The sequence below is a fragment of the Glycine max genome, chromosome 3, assembly GCF_000004515.6.
Source record: "Glycine max cultivar Williams 82 chromosome 3, Glycine_max_v4.0, whole genome shotgun sequence".
In the NCBI taxonomy this organism is placed as follows: Eukaryota; Viridiplantae; Streptophyta; class Magnoliopsida; order Fabales; family Fabaceae; genus Glycine; species Glycine max.
Genome location: NC_016090.4, coordinates 19933619 through 19955030, shown reverse-complemented (window position 1 = coordinate 19955030; position 21412 = coordinate 19933619). Strand labels below are relative to the sequence as shown.

The 21412-nt window shown below is 34.7% G+C and overlaps 1 non-coding gene across 1 annotated transcript; it reads left to right on the top strand.

The window, feature by feature from the left end:
• Positions 1-2257: 2257 nt before the first annotated feature.
• Positions 2258-7045, top strand: LOC100807696 (uncharacterized). The gene is made up of 5 exons (XR_005890678.1): positions 2258-2898; positions 2959-3112; positions 3649-3788; positions 3969-4202; positions 6914-7045. It is a non-coding gene; the product is annotated as an uncharacterized protein (transcript).
• Positions 7046-21412: the final 14367 nt, after the last annotated feature.

The following is a 21412-nucleotide window of genomic DNA, read 5'->3' as shown; positions in this document are numbered from 1 at the left end:
GCTCTCGCTTTACCCTCTCAATTTGGAACTTGTTCCTTGTAAGGAGCTTCTTCAAATTTGCTTCCATATATAAGCCTTAAAGCTAGTTGTTTTATGGCTGATGTAGGTAGAATTTGAAATTCAAATACCATATAAGTTGTCCATGTTCATACCATTAGCATTTCAGCTCTAGTTTTCTCTTCCATCTCTTTTGCAGCTTCAAACTCTTATTGGGTTTCTTTGCTCTTCGCTACTTTTCCCATGGTTTACGTCAACTTTAAATTTTCAAAATTGAAATGTATCTGTGGTGCTGAGTTGTGTAGTCTTATTGGATTCTCATGATTTTTGAATTAGAATCATTGGAAATCTTCAAAAGATTGATCTGCAACATGTCTTATTGGGATGCTAAGGTTATTGTAGTGCCTTGTGCTATAATCTTCGATCTTCTATTTGCTTATATTTGGTCAAGACTTATTGTCTTCTTTGAGTTTCCTTCCTCAAAATTTATTCATTTCTTATGGAGAACTCTTACCTTCAAAATTAGTGCTTTCGTATATCTTCTGCAAACATCTTGACTTTTAGGCTCTAGTGTGTGCTTCTGAATGGGATATATATGTTTCTTTTCACATGTGTCTTTTGCACTACATACTCTGATGATCCCTTATTCATGTGTAGCTTCTAATACATGTCCGTTTACCAAAGATACCCCTAACATCATGCTTCTGATCACATATAGCTTGTTATATTTTCAGTTTCACTCATAAAACGTGTTTTCCTTTCCATCTTAATTTGGACAACTCTCTTTCTAGTAGTTTTGCTTTTGATTATGTAGAATCTATGTCTGGAAAACTTCCACCATAGGCTAATGCTCCACATCTTCCCCATTTTTCTAAGTTTAGTTGTATATTATAAAGCACACTTAAAGCAACCATTACTAGATAGCTTGGTTCAGATAACTTAATGTTTTCTTCTTGAATATTTTTCATCGTTAAAACTCAAGCTTTTGAAAGAATTTTGTTTAAATAGGGATACACAATTTTCATGTTGATGACTGTCTACGAAAAGACCAAAGCTACAACCAATGTGCTAAATTAATTAGATGATGCAAAACCCTCTAGTGCCCCAGAACCCCCATGCACTGCCAGATAAAAACCTCAAGTACAAGGGATTACTTAAATTAGGAAAAAAACACCACAATATAAAGAAAAGTGTAACCTTTAAAAACAATGTAAACACAAACTAATGCTCCCCCCCAACCCCCCAATAACAAGGGAAAAGTCCAATCGCATAAGTTAGTCCATACAATCAAATAATAACACTGGAATGCAACCTATTCTCATCCAACACCATCTGTAATTACTACCATGTATAAAAATTTATTTATGTAAATTTTTTAATTATCAAATCTTAACTTTCTTCAATTAATAACATTTAAAAATAATTTTCTTATCTTTAATAAATCGTAAGTTAGGTTATCAAATATATATCTTACATTTTACTTTCCTAAATTTAGTCTTTTTCCTACTAAAGTTTAACTAATTATATTTTGTATGCATTTATTTGAATTAAATATTCTTATTCCTTTTAAAATTTTAAATAATGTTTTTCATCTATATTTTTTAAACAAGATTTTAGTTAAAAAATATCAATAAAATGCATGCATAGTTTCATATTAAGAAAAGAAAAATAAGGAACAAAATAAAAAAATACTCAAAAAATTAGACCACCTAAAGAAGATTTCTATGCATGAGTTTTCTCAAATAAACCGATATATCAAGTTGTTTTTACACCTATATATAGCTATAAAAGTTTCCTAATAGTATGCATAGTTACCCAACTTGGTCAATGCTTATCAAATTTGCTTTAAACCATTATTCTATAAATTCAAAAATACGTTATACATCAAACAGAAAGAAACAATAACGTGTGTATTGATTTGGCATTTAGTTACACCAGATATATTGTTATCGAACCATCTACTATATATAAAAGCAACAACGTTGCATACACATAAATTTACCCCTTACAATTTCAACATTTGTACACTTTAATCGAAAACCCAATCTTCGCCATGGTCATCCCTTCATGTTTTTCTTTAATGGTATGCAATTTTTATTGTCAATGTTTCAATACTTTGTCTTCTTATTTCATTCTTACTTTAGTTTTCATATTTTTAAAAATTTGTTTGAATTATCTACAAGATTACCAAGAAGAATGACTTTGCAAATATTTTTCATAGCTAATTTCTTAATACCTAATGATTTATGTACAGGTTAATATGAGGATTATCTCTAAAGTAATGATACTTTCATTATCAATAATAATGGTTCTCTCTGGCACAACATACTCAATTTTCCTAGAGTCTGAAAATCATATCAAATCGGCTACTTTTGTGTCTAAAAGTTTTGAAGTGGGACCAGGAAAAATTGCATCAAAAGCACTTTACGATATTGAGTTTCCAAAAGGTCATATTGGGGTCAAGAGTTTTGATGCCGAACTAGTTGATGAAGATGGGAATTCTGTACCTTTGTATGAAACCTATCTTCATCATTGGTTTGCAATAAAGTACAATGAAAATATTACCATGTCAAGGTACATTGAGCAATCTCATGACATTAGTAAAGGTATCAATTACACAAGAAATGATGGTGCATGCAGAGGCTTTATGCTTCCACATTATTGGGGCTTAGGTGGAGAATCAAGAGGAACATCCTCAAATCTTCCAGACCCTTTTGCGGTAGAATTTGGTAACCCTACAAATATTCCACATGGATTTAAGGAAAAATGGTTGTTCGACATCCTGGCTATCGATACACGTGGTGCATATAGTAGAAAAGGTTGCACAGAATGTAGATGTGACCTACTTAATCTTCCAAAGGACTTTTATAATGTCACAAGAGACATTAATGAGCAACCATTGTCCCTAAACTATAAAGGAGGACTTTTTTGTTGTAAAGATAACTTACAATGCAAATTAAGAAAGGGTTTTCATGGCCCAACGAGAAAGCTTTCACTGAGATACAAAATAAGGTGGGTTGATTGGGATGAACACCAAGTGCCACTTAAGTTTTATATACTTGATACAACTGATCGTGTGAGAACAAATGGCTCATCAACAATTCATGATTGCCAGGTAGAGAATTTATTCAAGATACACTATTTAACAATCCATCCCTCGCTAAATAGAAAACTTTGTTTTTTTAGTTTTTTTCCCTTTTTATAAAGTACTATTTTCAAGTTGGTTTTTGCATTAATTATTTTTTTACCCAAATAAAATTTATTAATTTTCAATAAATATTATATATTTAAAAGATAAATACATTATCTCTCTTATAAGGATTGGATAAAAAGACAATTTTAAAAGATAAATATACACGCTAATTAATTAGGTTTAAAAGAAATTAAGTGAAAAGATAGATATTATGAGTCAATAAAATTAGGGTAATTTGGGAAAAATAGTACAAATTGTTAAAAAAATTAATGTTACTAACTATAATAACCAACTTTCTTAAAGGGTGTGAATTAGTTAAATAGTCTTATATTTAGGTACATAGGGAGTAGATGATAAATGGACTTTTAAGCCTCAATTAAATTACAAACCATAATAGTAGCCTATTACTTTGTTTTGAGGAAGCTGGTAACATATATTTCTTAATTTCTTATAGGCAGAATATACCATTCCAAGAATTGGTCACGGTGACTCCCCTCATGTTAAGAAAGCAAACATCCCAATGAAAAAAGGTGGTTATCTTATATATGGCACTTCTCATATGCATACTGGTGTTGTCAATGCAACTCTTTATGGACAGGTGATATTTGATATATGTATTCATTCCTATATAATCTTTATGATTTGTTGAAAATAAATTTTTATTAAATTTTATGCGGTTCAGATATTCTTAAGTAATAACTTTTTTCATTAATACTATATCGTTGTAAGATGCTATTGTAATGCATCTTTGCTAAATTTATGTCTTTGATTAACTTAGGATGGAAGGGTTTTATGTACTTCAACACCAAAATATGGAACGGGAAAGGAAGCAGGAAATGAAAAAGGTTACCTAGTTGGAATGTCAGGTTGTTATCCCAAACCGGGCTCTGTTGAGATTAAAGATGGTGAAATTCTAACTCTAGAAACGAGATATCAAAACAAGTTTCGTACTGGAGCTATGGGATTTTTCCATATTCACTTGGCAGAACAACTACCAAACAAAGATTTAAAGGTTTAATGTGAACTGTTAATTTATCTTTTCCAAATAGCTTATTTAGCTTTTGGGGTGATTGATTATTGATAAGATAAATGTTGTAATATATCTAACCCTTATCTTTCTTAATGCAAAATTCTTTTGAATATTAAATAACGAGGTTATATTATAAAATTAAAGAAGATTAGTAGTATCAATATTATTCTTAATGTATACCAATATTACAACCAATTTATGAAATATTTCTATTAAATGATTTAACAACATGTGTTGATGTTGTCTTTGGTATTTGTCTTCACAATTTTAATTTGTATATTATTTACTTTTTTTTATCAATATTCTAGAAAGCCATGAGACTTATTTATTACTATCCCTTAATTCAACAAGAGTTAAAAAAATTTCAACTTCTTGGATGGTTACCGAATATTAGTAACATTTGCCTAGTTTTTAAATTTCCAGCCACATTGTTTCCAAATTTTTTATAGCTTAAAAATTAATTTAATGTTAAAACACTTAAAATAAAGACATTTGACAATAAAAGTTCTTTTAAAACTATTTTTCTTATCTCATGTTAATTAGTTTGAGAGGAGAGATATGGAGACGAAGGTGTCTGACTTTTTTTAAGCTACTTTCGCCTGTCTTTTTTCTTAATTAAAGAAAAAATACATTTTCCTTATTTCCATTTAGTAAATAATAATTCTTAATTATTTTAAAGTCTTTCTCCAATTTTTTTTTCGAAATTTATTTTTAAGAAGAAGAAAGTGTTAACTATAATTGAACCAAACACAAACAACAACAACATAAACAATAACAACAACAACAATAATAATAATAATAATAACAACAACAATAAGAATGACAATACAATTTGGAAAGTTAGAAAAAATCTTAAAACATACCATGCAAAACAGGTTTCCTTGATGATTATCATGAAAAGGAAAAATTAGCATGCACATTTTCGATAGAAGATTTTTTTTGTCTTTCTTGCCCCCTAAATTTTCAAGCATGTCATGTTTCATCCAACAATGCTATAATCTTATACAATTAAAAATCCAACTTATAATTACTTTTTAGTTATAAGAGGATGAAGACTTTCTTCTAATACTCATCTATTAGAATAATATTAATAAGTGTTATCATAATCGATCTGAACTATCTTGTCAAATTGGTTGAATTTGGAATCGATTATCAAATCAATTCATTTAACTAAGTAAACTTGCTTTTAAAAAACTGAAGAAGAAAAGACATTGAAGAGGCCATACATATTGACCAAAAATTGTTGTACTTGGGGAAAAACCTTTTGGCCAAAATATATTTTTGGTTCCTTATCTTTTTAATAAATTTCATTTTGATCCTTTATCTTTTAAAAGATTCACTTTAGCGTTTTATCTTTTAAATGAGTCAATAATGCCCACTCGATACAATGCTTGTTTTCAATTTTGGAGTATGATTTTGAACACTTTTTGTTAAGTATGGCTGCATCCAAGTCATATTGGACTGTACCAAACAATTAAATCTCTAAGGTTTTGATGTTAACAATGTATAAATTTTATGAGTTAACCTTTCATGCTTAAGCTAGAAGTTTATCTATCTCTATCAGATACAAGCAGAAAGCATGAATAGAAAGACTCTGAACGATAGCTAAAGTATCAGTCATTGGACAATATTGCCTCAACGTCCAATCCTAAGAAGACAAGTGCTTTAGCACTAGGCTCATAGGCCAGAGGCAATATAACAATTACTCGATCCTTAAGTACTGAAAGTAATCATCAGAAAGTAACGTCCATGGTTCAGTAAGCAATTTGTGCCATAGCGCGAAGTTTTGAATTTTTTTGTGTTGACATTCTTAATTCCTTTTAGCCTATGTTGTTTTCATTGTATTTCATTTGTACATTGAAAAGTCATCTCTGAGCACAAAGTGACACTGGCAAGTTGTACTTCTTTGACAATATGTTGTAAAAGATGTTTGTTGTCCCCACACTTTCTTTTCATAGGAACATGCCTCGTGTAAAGCACCAAACTATTAGATAACAACTAATTGGGATCTCTCAATGGATCAAAGTTTTAAATTCTATATAAGGCTTGAAGACGTTTGTGATAGAAAGTTGAATCACCAAAAAAAAGAATAATCTGAGTCAAAACAAGCAAAGTGGTGTAATGCTGTCAGTTTAGTTGGACGAAAGAAACTTGAGCAAATTGAGTGAATCTTAGATTTTCTAAGTTATCAAGTATCATAGCATTTAAGCTTATTGTGTAAACACTCTTTTAGTGATTAGAACAAATTTGCTATCAAACATTTATTGTTTGTGAAAGCCACAAATGGCTTAGTGACAAAAAATACTTGGGTTTTAATCTCAGGGGGAAATTAAGGGTAGTGTCATTAGTGGCCTAGAGAGTACCCATTTTATTAATGGAATCCTTAAAGTTTTGAAGGAGAACTAGACACAGCCCAAGTGTTGGGGGGAATCAGTATAAAACAATTGTGTTCTCTTTACTGTTTCTATATAATTAGTTTTTTTTTCTTCTATAGTTTACTTCTATACTACTGCGTCCAAGTTTTGTGAATTTCTTTTTCAGCACAAAGTGATTTCAAACTCCTTGGACAAAACCTATCATCCATTGACATCTATTTGAGAAAAGCCTTCAAAGTATTTGATAGATGAAGTTTTTATATATCACACTATTCAACCCTCCTATTAGTGTGTTTCAAGTACTTGAATTGGTATCAGAGCTTGGCCTCCGGGTTGAGCTCTTGTCAAAGTAGAGGAAAGAAAATTCCTAAAACAATGGAAGAAGGATTTGATGTGAACAAGCCTCCCATGTCCAAGGGAGCCAACTATGACTACTGGAAGGAAGGATGATTGCCTTCTTTGAATCCACTCACATTGATATGTGGGATGTTGTAGTAAAGGGCTGTCACATTCTCCTAGACGCTCAGAAAAACAAGATCTCCATGGATAAATGAACGGATGATCATGAATCTAGATTTCTTCTCAACTCAAGAGCAAGAAACGCTCTGTTGTGAGCTCTATCACAAGAGGAATATTCCAAAGTTCATAGCTTCAAAAGTTCCAAACAGATGTGAGACACCTTTGCCATTATCTAAGAAGGGTCCTGTGAGGCAAAACATAAAAGGTTAGCCTTCTGACGCATAAGTATGAAATCTTCAGTATGGAAGAAGGAGAAGATGCCCAAACCATGTTTGGATGTTTCCAAACCATCCTGAACGAGCTTTGCTCTCTAGGTAGACATTATGACAATTATGATCACATGGATAAAATCTTACAAAGTTTATCTAGAAAGTAGAGACCACTGATTACAGCTTTAAGAGCCAACAAGAATCTTGATTCAATAACTTTGTCTTGGGAACCTCCTTACCTGGTGATGTAAAGGACACCTCTGTTTGTAAGGTGCTCAAGGCATTACTGAATGAAAAGGTATCCAGTAGACAAAAGATTCTTCTTAAAGATTTTTAAGACTTGGAAGAAAGGGTGAAATCCTTAACCACAACGCTTGACGATTCAGAAAAAGAGCGCAAGGAACTACCTCTTAGGATTGAAAAACTCTATAAGGAGATAGAAACCTTGAGAGATAACCTAGGCAAATTTATTGGTGGTCAAGAAACCCTTTAAAAAGATATTAAGGTGCAAAGAAACCTCAAAGAAAAATCTAGCCATGGTTTCAAAGGCAAAAAGGTTGTGCATGCTGAAGAAGTCAATGTTTGCTATTTGTGTGGAAAAGTGGGTCATGAGACTCATAAGTGCAAGGAACTCCTTGAAGAGGGCAACCCATCAAAGGGTTTATCCAGTGCTTATCAGCACCCACAAGCTAACAAGGAAAAAGGACCCAAAAAGATTTAGGTACCTGAGAGCAAAATAATTCTTGTTGCAAATCTCCTTGAAAAAAGAAAAGAAACACCAGTCGTGGTACCTGGACAGTGGCTACTCACAACACATGACATGCGAAAAGTTTATGTTCCAATCCCTAAGCCTTATGTCTGGTGGGGTGGTTACTTTCGGAGGGAATTAGAAAGGTCTGATAACTGGTGTAGGTAAGGTTTGTATTTCGCCCTATTATACTATTGATAATGTTTTACTTGTTAAAGGATTGAAGCATAATCTGTTGAGCATAAGTCAATTATGTGACAGTGGATATGATGCCACCTTCAACAAAGGTAGGTGTATCATCCAGAACAAGGACCACTCTTCACTCTTCTCTGCTAAGAGACAAGGAAATCTTTATAAGATTAAACTTGGTGATTTGTCCCGTCAAAAGGTGTCATGCTTACTTTTAGACAAAGAGCATCGTTGGGTATGTCATAAGAAGTTTGGTCATGCTAGCTTGAGGTTAATCTCAAAGCTTCAAAAGCAAAGCCTTGTAAGAAGACTTCCAAAGCAGTCAGATCAAGATGATTCTCTTAGTGAAGCTTTCCAGAAAAGGAAACAAGTAATGTGAATGTATGTATACATGATTTTGATGATGTCAAAGAAGAATCTAACAAAGCTGCTTCAAATGATAAGCATTTGCTTCAAGAATAATTCAAGATTACTTCAACAAACAAAGCCTTGTTTCAAGATTCACTAAAGACCAAGCCTTGCCTTAAAACAAAGTGCTTTCAAGACATGCAAGGCTCTGGTAATCGATTACCAGGAAGTGTAATCGATTACCAGAAGACAGGGTTGAGAAATAGCTGTTGAAAAAGGTTTTGAATTTGAATTTTCAACATGTAATCGATTACCATATGTCTGTAATCGATTACCAGCAATGGAACTTTGGAAATTCAAATTCAAAAGTCATAACCCTTCAAATTATAATTGTGTAATCGATTACACAGACATTGTAATCGATTACCAGTGGGGAGTTTTCAGAAAATCTGCCAACAGTCACATCTTTTCAATGGATTTGTGAATGGCCATCAAAGGTCTATAAATAGGTGACTTGGGCACGGATTTTTAGAGAGAGTTTTGCTTGGCCAAAATGTTTTATCCTCTCAAAAGATAGAGAGAGTTTTGCTGGTCCAAAATATCTTATCCTCTCAAAAGAAAATGAGAGAGATTCTAAGAGAACTTCATTGCCAAATGCTCTCTCAAGAACTCTTGGGAAAACACTTGTAAATCCATTAAGAGTTCATCCATGGATCTTCATTGTAATATTCTTCTCTTGAAGAGAGAATTCTTCTTCCATTCTTCTTATTCAATGAGATTGGTTAAGAGACTGTGAGTCTCTTGTTGTAAAGCATCTGAACACAAGGGATGGGTTGTCCCTGTGTGGTTCAGACTTTGTAATGGATTTTAGAAAGATAGTGGAAAACTCAAGTGGGTTGCTTGAGTACTGGATGTAGACACAAGGGTGTGGCCGAACCAGTATAAAACTGTGTTTGCATTATCTCTTCCCTTATCTTATTTATTTTGTTGCAATCAATTGTGTCTTGCATGTTTAAAGAACATTGTTAAATTTATTGTTGTTGCTTCTTCTGCATTCTAAGCCTATCCCTCTTAAGATTATTGAGGCCACAAGGTCCAACATGTAAAATGTTCGTTTAAAGCCAAAACATGTTATTTCCACTTAGGCCTTTAGAGCTCCTACACCTTGACTTGTTTGGATCAACTAGGATTGCATCCTCTCTGGACACAAATATGGTCCGATCATAGTGGACGATTACACTAAATGGACATGGATCAGGTTCCTAACCCAGAAGGATGTTTCTTTTGATACCTTTCATAAATTTTATAAAAAGAATTAAAATGAAAGAGGCATTTGTATCTCTTTAATTAGAATTGACCATGGGGGAGAGTTTGAAAACAATCTTTTAAAAAAAAATTGTGAAGAAAATGGTATTCATCACAATTTTTTGACTCTAAGAACACCACCATAGAATGAAGTTGTTGAGAGGTGAAATGGATCTCTTGAAGAAATGGCTAGGACCATTCTTAGTGACCACTCAATCTCCAAGCAATTCTAGTGTGAAGCAGTAAACAATGCATGTTATTTATAGAACAAAATTTATATTAGGCCAATCTTAAAGAAGACACCCTATGAATAGTGGAAGGGACGTAAGCCTAATATCTCTTATTTCCACCCATTTGGATGTCATTGTTTCCTTCTAAATACCAAGGATAACCTTGGAAAGTTTGACTACAAATGTGATTTTGGAATCTTACTTGGATACTCTGAATTGTCCAAGGCATATAGAGTGTATAACTTTAGAACCTTGACTATAGAAGAGGCCATTCATGAGAGATTTAATTATAATAAGCTTGACACTACAATGTCAAAGTTGGATGTGTCTTTTGCAGAGATGAAGATAGAGGATATTGTTAAGTCTACTGTTGCGTCGAGTCAGAACCAACTTTCATCCAACTCACCAGTTGACAATCAACCTGAAGAGGTTAGAGAACCAATTGGATGCTTGTTGATGAAACAATATCTAGAGCCTACATCATATGTGATCCTATGGACAAAGTCCAAATAAGGAACTCTTTTAAGAACACAACACTAATATCCGAGATTGAGCGAAAACACATAGATGATGCCATGTCTGATGAATACTGGGTCAAAGCAATGCAAGAAGAGCTAGCTATGTATCAGAAGAACGATGTATGGAAGCTTGTAGAACTCCCCAAAGAAAAATTTGTTGATGAAGTAAAGTGGGTGTTCAGAAATAAGTTTGATGAAACATGTAAGGTAGGGAGGAACAAGGTGAAGGTTGTAGCCAAAGGTTAATCACAACAGGAAGGTATTGATTATACTGAAACTTTTGCTCTTGTTGCTCGTATAAAGGAAATACACATTTTACTATCCTTTGTTTCCTATCATGGTATAATGTTGCATCAAATGGGCGTAAAAAGTGTGTTCCTAAATAGACTAATCAAGGAAGAGGTTTATGTGGAACAACCCCTGGGTTTGAGAGTTCTATCTATGCTTATCATGTTTTCAAACATATCAAAGCCTTGTATGGTTTAAAACAAGCTCCTTGAGCTTGGTATGAAAAGTTAAGTTCGTTTTTAACTGAAAATTTATAAGTGGAAATGTAGATACTATTTTGTTTCACAAGGATTATGTTACTTAGATTCTAATTGTCCAAATATATATGGACAATATCATATTAATTATGGAGAAAAGGAATATAGGTTTCTTGGTTATTATGATGCGGATTTTGCTGAAGATAAAGTGGAAAGAAAAAGCACCAGTGGAAGATGTCACTTTATTGGTGGATGCTTGGTCTCTAGGAAGAGCAAGAAACATGGGACAATAACTCTATCCGCAGTAAAGGCAAAGTATATATATACTACAAGTTGTTATTCCCAACTCTTATGGATCAAACATCAACTTGAGGACTACAACTTGTATGAGAGTAAAATCCATATCCTCTTTGATAATATTGCTGCCATAGATCTTTCTAAAAACCCATCATGTGTTCATGTGCCAAACACAGAAATAAAACATCATTTCATTAGGTATCACATCTGAAATGGTATTGTGGAATTACAGTTTGTATTCACAGAAGATCAGCTTCCTAATTTATTTACGAAACCCTTTACTGAGGGCGGGCTAGTCCCATTGAGAGAAAAAGTTGGCATGTTACCTGTGGAATGAGGTTTTAAATCCATGTGTGAAATCATAACACTTCATTAAGTGTCCAAAGGACCTATTGTATAATGAGCTTAGTTATTATCTATGCACTACATACATGTATCCAATATATTGACGATGACCACTAGACGTAACTTTAGTCAAACACAACATTTTTAGTTCATTTATGCCAAGTCACTTGAAGCGGGTCAGATCCTATTTGAAAAAACCCATACCTTGTCAACTTCCCCCCAGGATCTCTTTCTCTTTCTTCACCCTAAACACTTAACCGACACTATAACTCATCATTATGTTCTTTCACTATCAAAACCTTATGCAAACTCTTCAAATTCACTCTCCCATAAACCTCTTTGTAAGCTAACCTCTTTTCCTATCGAAAACCCAGAAACTCCTAACCCTAACAATGGACAAGAAACACAACCAACCCCAATTTTCCAAATCGCACCTCATTTCACAAACAACCCCCCTACATCTTCTAGGGATGGTTCCCTTGTTCAAATTACCAGACCTGCACCTATGACTATCCTTGCTACACAAGTCACAACGAAGGACAAGGAACCACGAGCTTATGTTAAACACTTCTTTGATATCTACTCATTTGAAAATGTTGGCTACATCATCAAAGCCCAACTCATGTTGTGTGGCATCCACCACTTCTTTGAAGACCCCAAGGTGGTGGTGACTGAACTCATCAAAGAGTTTTGGAGGACAATCAATTTACAAACATGTTGTGTAGCCCAACTATGGAGCACTACTGAGTAAGCGCAATATCTTCTAGCAAATTGTCAACAAAGACATCATTTACAAACAAGGATCAAAGGACTTATTGTCCAATACCTATATGTTTATTTTGTATCACCTTATGGAGGGCACTCCCTTTCACTTGCCCCAGATTCTCTTCAACTTCTTTGCTACTAAAGTGATGAAGGACTAGAGCATCGAGAAGCATATCTACCATAGTGTCGTCCTCACTAAGGTATTTGAAATCCATGGAGTAATAAATTTTTTTTTGTATGAAACACCTATAGATGTGCAGGACAAGACAAAAATCTTTCAGTCAAGAGAACATTTCCAAGATGAGATTGGTAGATGATGGCTCCTTCAAACAAGTTACCCCAGTGGATGATTCCATTCTTGCTAAACTTCAACAGAATTTGGACTCAACACTAGACGGGATAATCAGTTAGACACAATCTGGGAGAAGGCTACTAAAGAAGAACGAGTGGATGTAGAAGTAGAAGTTGCTCAAGCTGAGTAGAGAGCCAAGAAAAGATGGATGCACCATCATCCAAGGATGCACTTGATCAACAACGTCCACCTCCCACTCTCATTTCTCCCAAGGAAATATGTGTCATGGAAAATGTCACCAAGAGGCCTGTAGTTAAATAGCAAACCCAAAAGCTTGCATCCACTGTTGAACATCTAAGGGAACTTAATGAGACTGAGATTGAGGATGATAGGATGATAGGCCTTTTGTATTTAGGAAACAAATAATTGTACCACATTCAAATGAGACCTTTGTGCCTTAAGTGAACAAAGTGAAACCAACACAACAGTCTCCTCCTCGTCCAACTCAACCTCGTACTAGTAAATGAGAAAATAGAGGAGCCTAACACCCCAAGTGTCAAAAGGGTGAGCAATCAGTTCGACAACAGTCTTCAACTATTTAGCAGCTTGAACGAAGCCTACAAAGAACTCAGACTATATGTCTCAGAAAAAAAAGAACACAAATGATTCCACTATCACTATGGACGATGAAGTTCAGTATGAAGAACGTCCATCCCTCACTCACCTTGATCGCTTTCAACATCAAGGTTCGCCCACTGTAGACCCCAACCTCACTGCTGAAGACATTGCAAGTTTGTGTTTTCCTATTTCTTTTTCTCTTAGAATGCCTACATTATTCAAAGAAGAACACACATGGAACTCCAAATTATAATTGATTGGACACAATTTCCACTTGATATAGAAGAAGAAGAAGACACCTGCCCTCCGTTTACACACCAAGATTCTCAAGCTGCTTCCACCACTATTGACTTGGATCCACCAATAGGGATTGAAGTTCTTCCTCAACCAAAATGGAAGCGGCTTCACCCCAAGGAATCCAAGCCTTCATCTCTCATGACTCAAGGCAAGAATGTCTACAAGATTCCTTCTAGGGCCTGTAGAGAAAAGGTTAGCTATGATAAGGACATCATTGGGTGGTTTCACAAGATTAACACACAACATATTGATCTATCATATGATGATTTCCTACCCCTTTTTCTGTGTCCAAAGCACATTCAACTATTCACTCCCATATCTAAGTTCGTCCCCTTAGACTATGGGCATCAAGCTCTTCCCTTGACTAAGGATGATATATACAATGTTGGGATGACTATGATGCAATGCGGGTTAACTGATCAATGGCCAAGCTATCCTTCAGGTATCCACATTCGACGGACCACCACCAGTAAGTTCATGTCTGATCACATAGCTCTGGCATTGCCAACCTTGGACTTAAGAAAGAAGAAAGGCAAAGTCCCTCCTCAGAATAAGTCCATGCCTTATCAAGGCCTAAAAGACAATGCTGCCTTACGTCCAATTCCTTATGATTAGAGCAACTACTTTACAAGGGATGCTGCTACGAAAACTGTTGGATTGAAGCCTGACGGTGAGTTTGAACAAAATGATGCCATACTCTTTTACTGTAAAGACATGTATGAAAACTCTCTCCTTACATCCACCTCAGATTATGACAAGGAAGACAACTGCAATCACATGCACATGGTGCAAATCCAACGTCCATCCAAGATCTATCGCTTCAACGATTGGTAGACATGCTTCCTTAGACAAGAAGGAGATAATGAGTTTTATCAATGCTTAATCCATGATAGTCCTCCGCTTTGCTCTCGGATTGTCTTTGACTTGCACAAGTACTCTAAAGCTACAATGAGAAAATCCATTGTCATTGCATGGGCAAGGTTTCATGCGCTTAAAGAATGTCCATTCTCTCTTGATTAGAACCCTTGGATTCCAACTCAAGGAATGACAACAAAACTTCAGAGGAAACAAGACAAACTAAACCGCCAACTAATGGAGATGCAGAAAGAGGTTGAAGCTAAACAAATAACGGTTGCTTGAATCTGAAGAGTTATTCAACAAACTTCATGCACATCTTGGACCTCAGGTCGATGTTGTTGAACCTCCAATAATTGAAGTTACTTCCCAACCTCAACAAAATTGTTGAAGATGCCTTAGCAACCATCAACACTTCTAGCACTCCTCGTGAGATAACTCCCAATCCTTTGATGCATATTTGAAAATTTTAAATGTTTTCTTGATTGAAGTTACTTCCCAACCTCAAAAAATTGTTGACGATGCCTTAGCATCCTCAACACTTCTAGTACTCCTCATGAGATAACTTCCAATCCTTTGATGCCTATTTGAAAAATTTAAATGTTGTCTTGAAAAGGTGTAAGGAGACTAGACTGGTTCTTAATGTGGAGAAATGCCAATTCATGGTGCGTGAGAGCATTGTGCTTGGACATAAAATGTCCTCTAAAGGCATAGTGGTTGACCCCGCCAAAAATGAAAGGGATTGAAAAGTTTCATCCCCCCAACAATGTTAAGGTGGTGAGGAGTTTTTTGGGCCATGTTGTCTTTTATAGGAATAGTTGTTAGCAATTGTTTTTCTTTTCCTTGGTATGATGACATTGTAAATTATTTAGCATGCAATGTGTCCCCCCTATGTTCAAGTTCCAAGAGAGGAAAAGACTAATGGCATAGGCCGTATTGTGGAAGCAAAGCTTCATGATGAATAAAAAATGATTCAAAGGTGTTTTGATGATAACAATGATGACAACAAAAGATGATGACAAAGGTGATGAACAAAAAGCTCAAAAGATCAAAGAACCACTCAAGTGAATCAAAGAACATCTCAAGTGAATCAAGAACAAGTCAAGAGTTCAAGAATCAAGAAGAATTCAGGACTCAAGAAGAAAGTCTACAATCAAGAATCAAGATTCAAGATTCAAGATGTCAAGAATCAAGATCAAGATTCAAGACTCAAGATTCAAGAATGAAGAAAAGACTCAATCAAGATAAGTATTAAAATGTTTTTTCAAAACTTTGAATAGCACATGAGTCTTTGACAAAACCTTTACCAAAGAGTTTTTACTCTCTGGTAATCGATTACCATATTGTTGTAATCGATTACCAGTAGAAAAATGAGTTTGAAAAAGTTTTCAAACTGAATTTACAACGTTCCAAATATTTTCAAAAGGCTGTAATCGATTACAATGTTTTGGTAATCGATTACCAGTGTCCTTGAACGTTGAAATTCAAATTCAAATGTGAAGAGTCACATCCTCTCACTTAAAAGCCTTGTGTAATCGATTACACTAATTTGGTAATCGATTACCAGTGTTTGTTTCTGAAAAATCTAAAGATGTAACTCTTCAAAAAGGTTTTGACTTTTTCAAATGGGTTTTAAATTTTTCTAAAAGTTATAACTCTTCTGAATGACCTTCTTGACCAGACATGAAGAGTCTATAAAAGCAAGGCTTTGTTTTACTTTTTCGATCAATCTCTTACAATCCTTTACAAGCCTTGAATCTATTTGAACTTCTTCTTCTTCTTTGTACCAAAAGCTTTCTGAAGTTTTCTGGTTTTCTAAACCTTGAAAACTTGTGCTATTCATCTTTTCATTCTCTTCTCCCTTTGCCAAAAAGAATTCGCCAAGGACTAATCGCCTGAATTCTTTTTGTGTCTCTCTTCTCTCTTTTCCAAAAGAACAAAGGACTAACCGCCTGAATTCTTTTGTGTCTCCCTTCTCCCTTGTCAAAGAATTCAACACGACACAGTCTGAGAATTCTTTTGATTCTTCCCATTCCCTAATACAAAAGCGTTCAAAGGTTTAACCGCCTGAGAATTCTTTTGTATCCCCATTCACAAAGTATCAAAGGTTTAACAGCCTGAGATCTTTGTCTTAACACATTGGAGGGTACATCCTTTGTGGTACAAGTAGAGGGTACATCTACTTGGGTTTGACTGAGAACAAGAGAGGGTACATCTCTTGTGGATCAGTTCTAGTGGAGGGTACATCCACTAGGGTTTCAAAGAGAACAAGGGAGGGTACATCCCTTGTGGATCTTTGCTTGTAAAAGGATTTTTACAAGGTTGAAAGAAATCTCAAGGACCGCAGGTCGCTTGGGGACTGGAGGTAGGCACGGGTTGTTGCCGAACCAGTATAAAAACTCTTGTGTGTTTGTTTCCTTTTTCCCTACTCTTTTACTTTCCACTGTGCATTTAATTTTCGCTTTTACTTTCTGTTAAGTTTCTCTTCTACTTCATATTCTCTTAACAACAAAAGTAAAAGCCTTAAAAGAGTAATTTTTAATTGGTAAAGTTTTAGGAATAATTAATTCAACCCCCCCTTCTTAATTATTCTGAGGCCACTCGATCCAACACGTATTACAAGTAATTATAATTGAATTTAATTTTCTTTTGTTCTTTGATGTTGACTATTGTATTGATTTTTTTTTTGTTTTGAAAATATGTGTGGTGTTGGATTTATGAGCATTTTCCATTTGTTGTTAAGGCTATTACTACTGAAGATTATCATGAAAGGAAACCATGTGCATGCCGTTGGACCTCTGGGAAGGCATTACTAGTGTCGACGTATCGGAAGTGTCTAGATCGATTGACATCTGATGGTGTTTACTTGATGTCTTATGGTGACCACTATGCAATTATAGAGTTTGAGCTGATTTCTTTATTTTACGGACATATCTGATGAGGTCCCATTGATATCATACACCGACCAGAGAGGGTTGTGTAACAATTTGGGAATGTTTAGACTATTCCTCCACACTCTCTGGGTTCAAGATTATGTTAAGATATTGAAGACAGATGGATGCACTTCTCTTAGTACCTTGCACCGGTGGGTCAGATTTGTGTTGTGCCTAGACAATGCACATCAGACTACATCAACTGGTTCTATATGATTTCATATCCCTTCATGAGGCCAGCACAACCCAGGGATCCAATCAGATATCCACCTGTAATGCAACATGACACATATGTAGAACCAGATATTCCTCAGTACCCGGTGGCGGCAGCAGCTATGGAGGAAGCACCTACACATGCACCTTCTCATGCGGAGTAGCCTAGACATGCAGTGGTAACATATATATTCATCTTACTCTGAAATTCATTTTATTTAAACATGCAATTTGTATAAACCTTATCCATTGTTGTGAATGTCATAGGAGGCTTGCCAAACAATAGCTGAAAAGTCAAAACGGTTGCTCAACCTAAGGATAGTAACTGAAGGCACAAAAACATACAATGTCATGGAAGACTGCCTAAGGATCGCTAGACTGCGGATCGCAATGTATATGTGCGGTTGTGACGAACGTGACACATGGAAGACACATGAAGACATTTATAATTTTTTAGGAAATGTGTAGACAATGTTTATCATTTTATTTTATTTGACAACATTTTATTTTACCAATTTTATTTGAAATCTTTTTTATATTACTATCGAACCGCTTATATCATAGGTCGTGAATTAAACCATAAACCCTATATTCCACACATAACAAAAATTTTAATAAGTTTCAAATTAACCCTAAACTGTAACTAGTGACGTAACACTAAATCCTGGTCGATAAAACCCTTATTTTCTTTATGTACCACTCAACCCTAATTGGTGGCGTACCACTTAACTCTGGTTTTCACGTAACAATTAACCCTAATAACACGCGTAACTCTAAACCCTGGGTATTATAGTAACCCTAAACCATTTGAACGTAATGTATAATCCATAATTATATGAATTTCCAATGAAACAACTGTATATTATTGTAGTACATGACAATTACATAAGTAGCTAAATCTTCTCTTTTCACTTAAATCAACATAGTTTGTTTTCAACATCATCAAATTTTTGTACTGCTGCATTCTATTAATATATGGATTTTGTCATTGCTTTGCCCGCGGATGACAATTTCTAGACCATAACAAAGCTAGAGGCGGTAAAGGACAACGGTCTCTTAAAAAGACCTGTTACACATGCACAAAAAATTTCAAATTATTATAACATAATTAATTTCATAAATTAAAAAATAGGATTATGATGCATCTACCTGAACAAAATGATTGTCATACACATTGTTGGATCAAGTGGCCTCGGAATAATTAAGAATGGGGGGGGGGGGTTGAATTAATTATTATTGAACCTTTACTAATTAAAAATCTACCCTTCTTAGGCTTTTACTATAATGTTAAGAAAGTAAAGAACAGAAATATAAACTTAACTAAAAGTAAAAGCGATAATTAAAGTGCACAGCGGAAAATAAAGAGTGTAGGGAAGAAGAAGACAAACACAAGAGTTTTATACTGGTTCGGCAACAACCCGTGCCTACATCCAGTCCCTAAGCGACCTGCGGTCCTTGAGATTTCTTTTCAACCTTGTAAAATCCTTTACAAGCAAAGATCCACAAGGGATGTACCCTCATCTGCCTTAGCATCAAATTTTCCTAGGCTTTCTTTACCATTGTTTAGGACAAAACATTTACATCCAAAAACATGTAAATGAGCAATGTTTGGTTTTCTATTGTTAAAAATTTCATATGGGGTTTTCTTAAGAATGGGTCTTATTAAGGCTCTATTCATAATATAACATGCGGTGTTGACTGCTTCTGCCCAAAAATATTTTGGAAGTGGTGTGTCATTTAAAAGAGTTCTAGCAATTTCTTCTAGGGCTCTATTTTTCCTTTCTACTACTCCATTTTGTTGGGGTGTCCTAGTTGCAGAAAAGTTATGTTCTATGCCATATTCATCACAAAAAATTTCAAAATCATTGTTTTCAAATTCACCTCCATGATCACTTTTGATGGAGCTAATTTTGAGATTTTTCTTGTTTTGGATGACTTTGGCAAGTTTTCTAAATGCATGAAATGCATCATTTTTATGAGTAAGAAATAAAGTCCAAGTATACCTAGAATAGTCATCAACAATTACTAATGCATAGTAACTCCCACCAAAACTCATTACCCTAGATGGTCCAAACAAATCCATGTGCAATAATTGTAATGGTTGAGGGGTAGAAACAATATTTTTAGATTTAAAAGATACTTTTGTTTGTTTACCTTTTTGGCATGCATCACACAACTTATCTTTTTCAAATTTTAATTTTGGTAAACCAATAACTAGATCTTTTGAAATTAATCTATTTAGATGATCCATATTAATATTAGCAATTCTCTTGTGCCATAACCATGGATCACAATCTTTACTTAGAAAACATCTATCATTTTCAAATTTTTGTTTTAAATCAATCATGTAAACATTATTTTCTCTGAAACCTATATGTTCAATATCTTTGTCATGCTCATGCTTGATAACACATTTTTCAGAATCAAAAGATACTTTATATCCTTTATCACATAATTGACTAACACTCAGTAAACTATGTTTTAAACCTTCTACAAGTAACACATTTTCAATGGGAGTAGAAGAACTCGTACCTATTTTACCGACTCCAATAATTTTGCCTTTGTTATTGTCTCCATATGTAACGTGTCCACTTTTCTTAGGAGAAATGGTTGTAAATTTGGATACATCTCCTGTCATATGCTTGGAACATCCACTGTCAATGTACCACTTCTTCCTTACAGATTCTTCTTTGTTATCTTCATGAGATTTTGTCATGAGACACAAATTGACTTGATCTTCATCATGATCCTGGAATAACCTATTCCTGAAAATACTTTTGAAAAACAAAGAATTTAAAGAGGCCATGAATCTTGAAGTTGTTAAACTTTCTACAAGATACCTGCTCTGATACCACTTGTTGGATCAAGTGGCCTCAGAATAATAAAGAAGGGGGAGGGGGTTGAATTCATTATTACTGAACCTTTACTAATTAAAAATCTACCCTTCTTAGGCTTTTACTATAAAGTTAAGAAAGTAAAGAACATAAATATAAACTTAACTAAAAGTAAAAGCGATAATTAAAGTGCACAACGGAAAATAAAGAGTGTAGGGAAGAAGAAGACAAACACAAGAGTTTTATACTGGTTCGGCAACAACCCGTGCCTACATTCAGTCCCCAAGCGACCTGCGGTCCTTGAGATTTCTTTTCAACCTTGTAAAATCCTTTACAAGCAAAGATCCACAAGGGATGTACCCTCCCTTGTTCTCTTTGAACAACCAAGTGGATGTACCCTCCACTAGAACTGATCCACAAGAGATGTACCCTCTCTTGTTCTCAGTCACAACAACCCAAGTAGATGTACCCTCTACTTGTACCACAAAGGATGTACCCTCTAATGTGTTAAGACAAAGTTCTTAGGCGGTTAGTCCTTTGAAACTTTGTGAATGGGGAAACAAAAGAATTCTCAAGCGGTTAGTCCTTTGAAATCTTTTGTTTATGGGAAAGGGAAGAATCAAAAGAATTCTCAGACTGTCATTTTGAATTCTTTGAAAAGGGAGAAGGGAGACACAAAAGAATTCAAGCGGTTAGTCCTTCATTCTTTTGGAAAAGGGAGAAGAGAGACACAAAAAGAATTCAGGCGGTTAGTCCTTGGTGAATTCTTTTTGGCAAAGAGAGAAGGGAATGAAAAAGATGAATAGCACACTTTTGT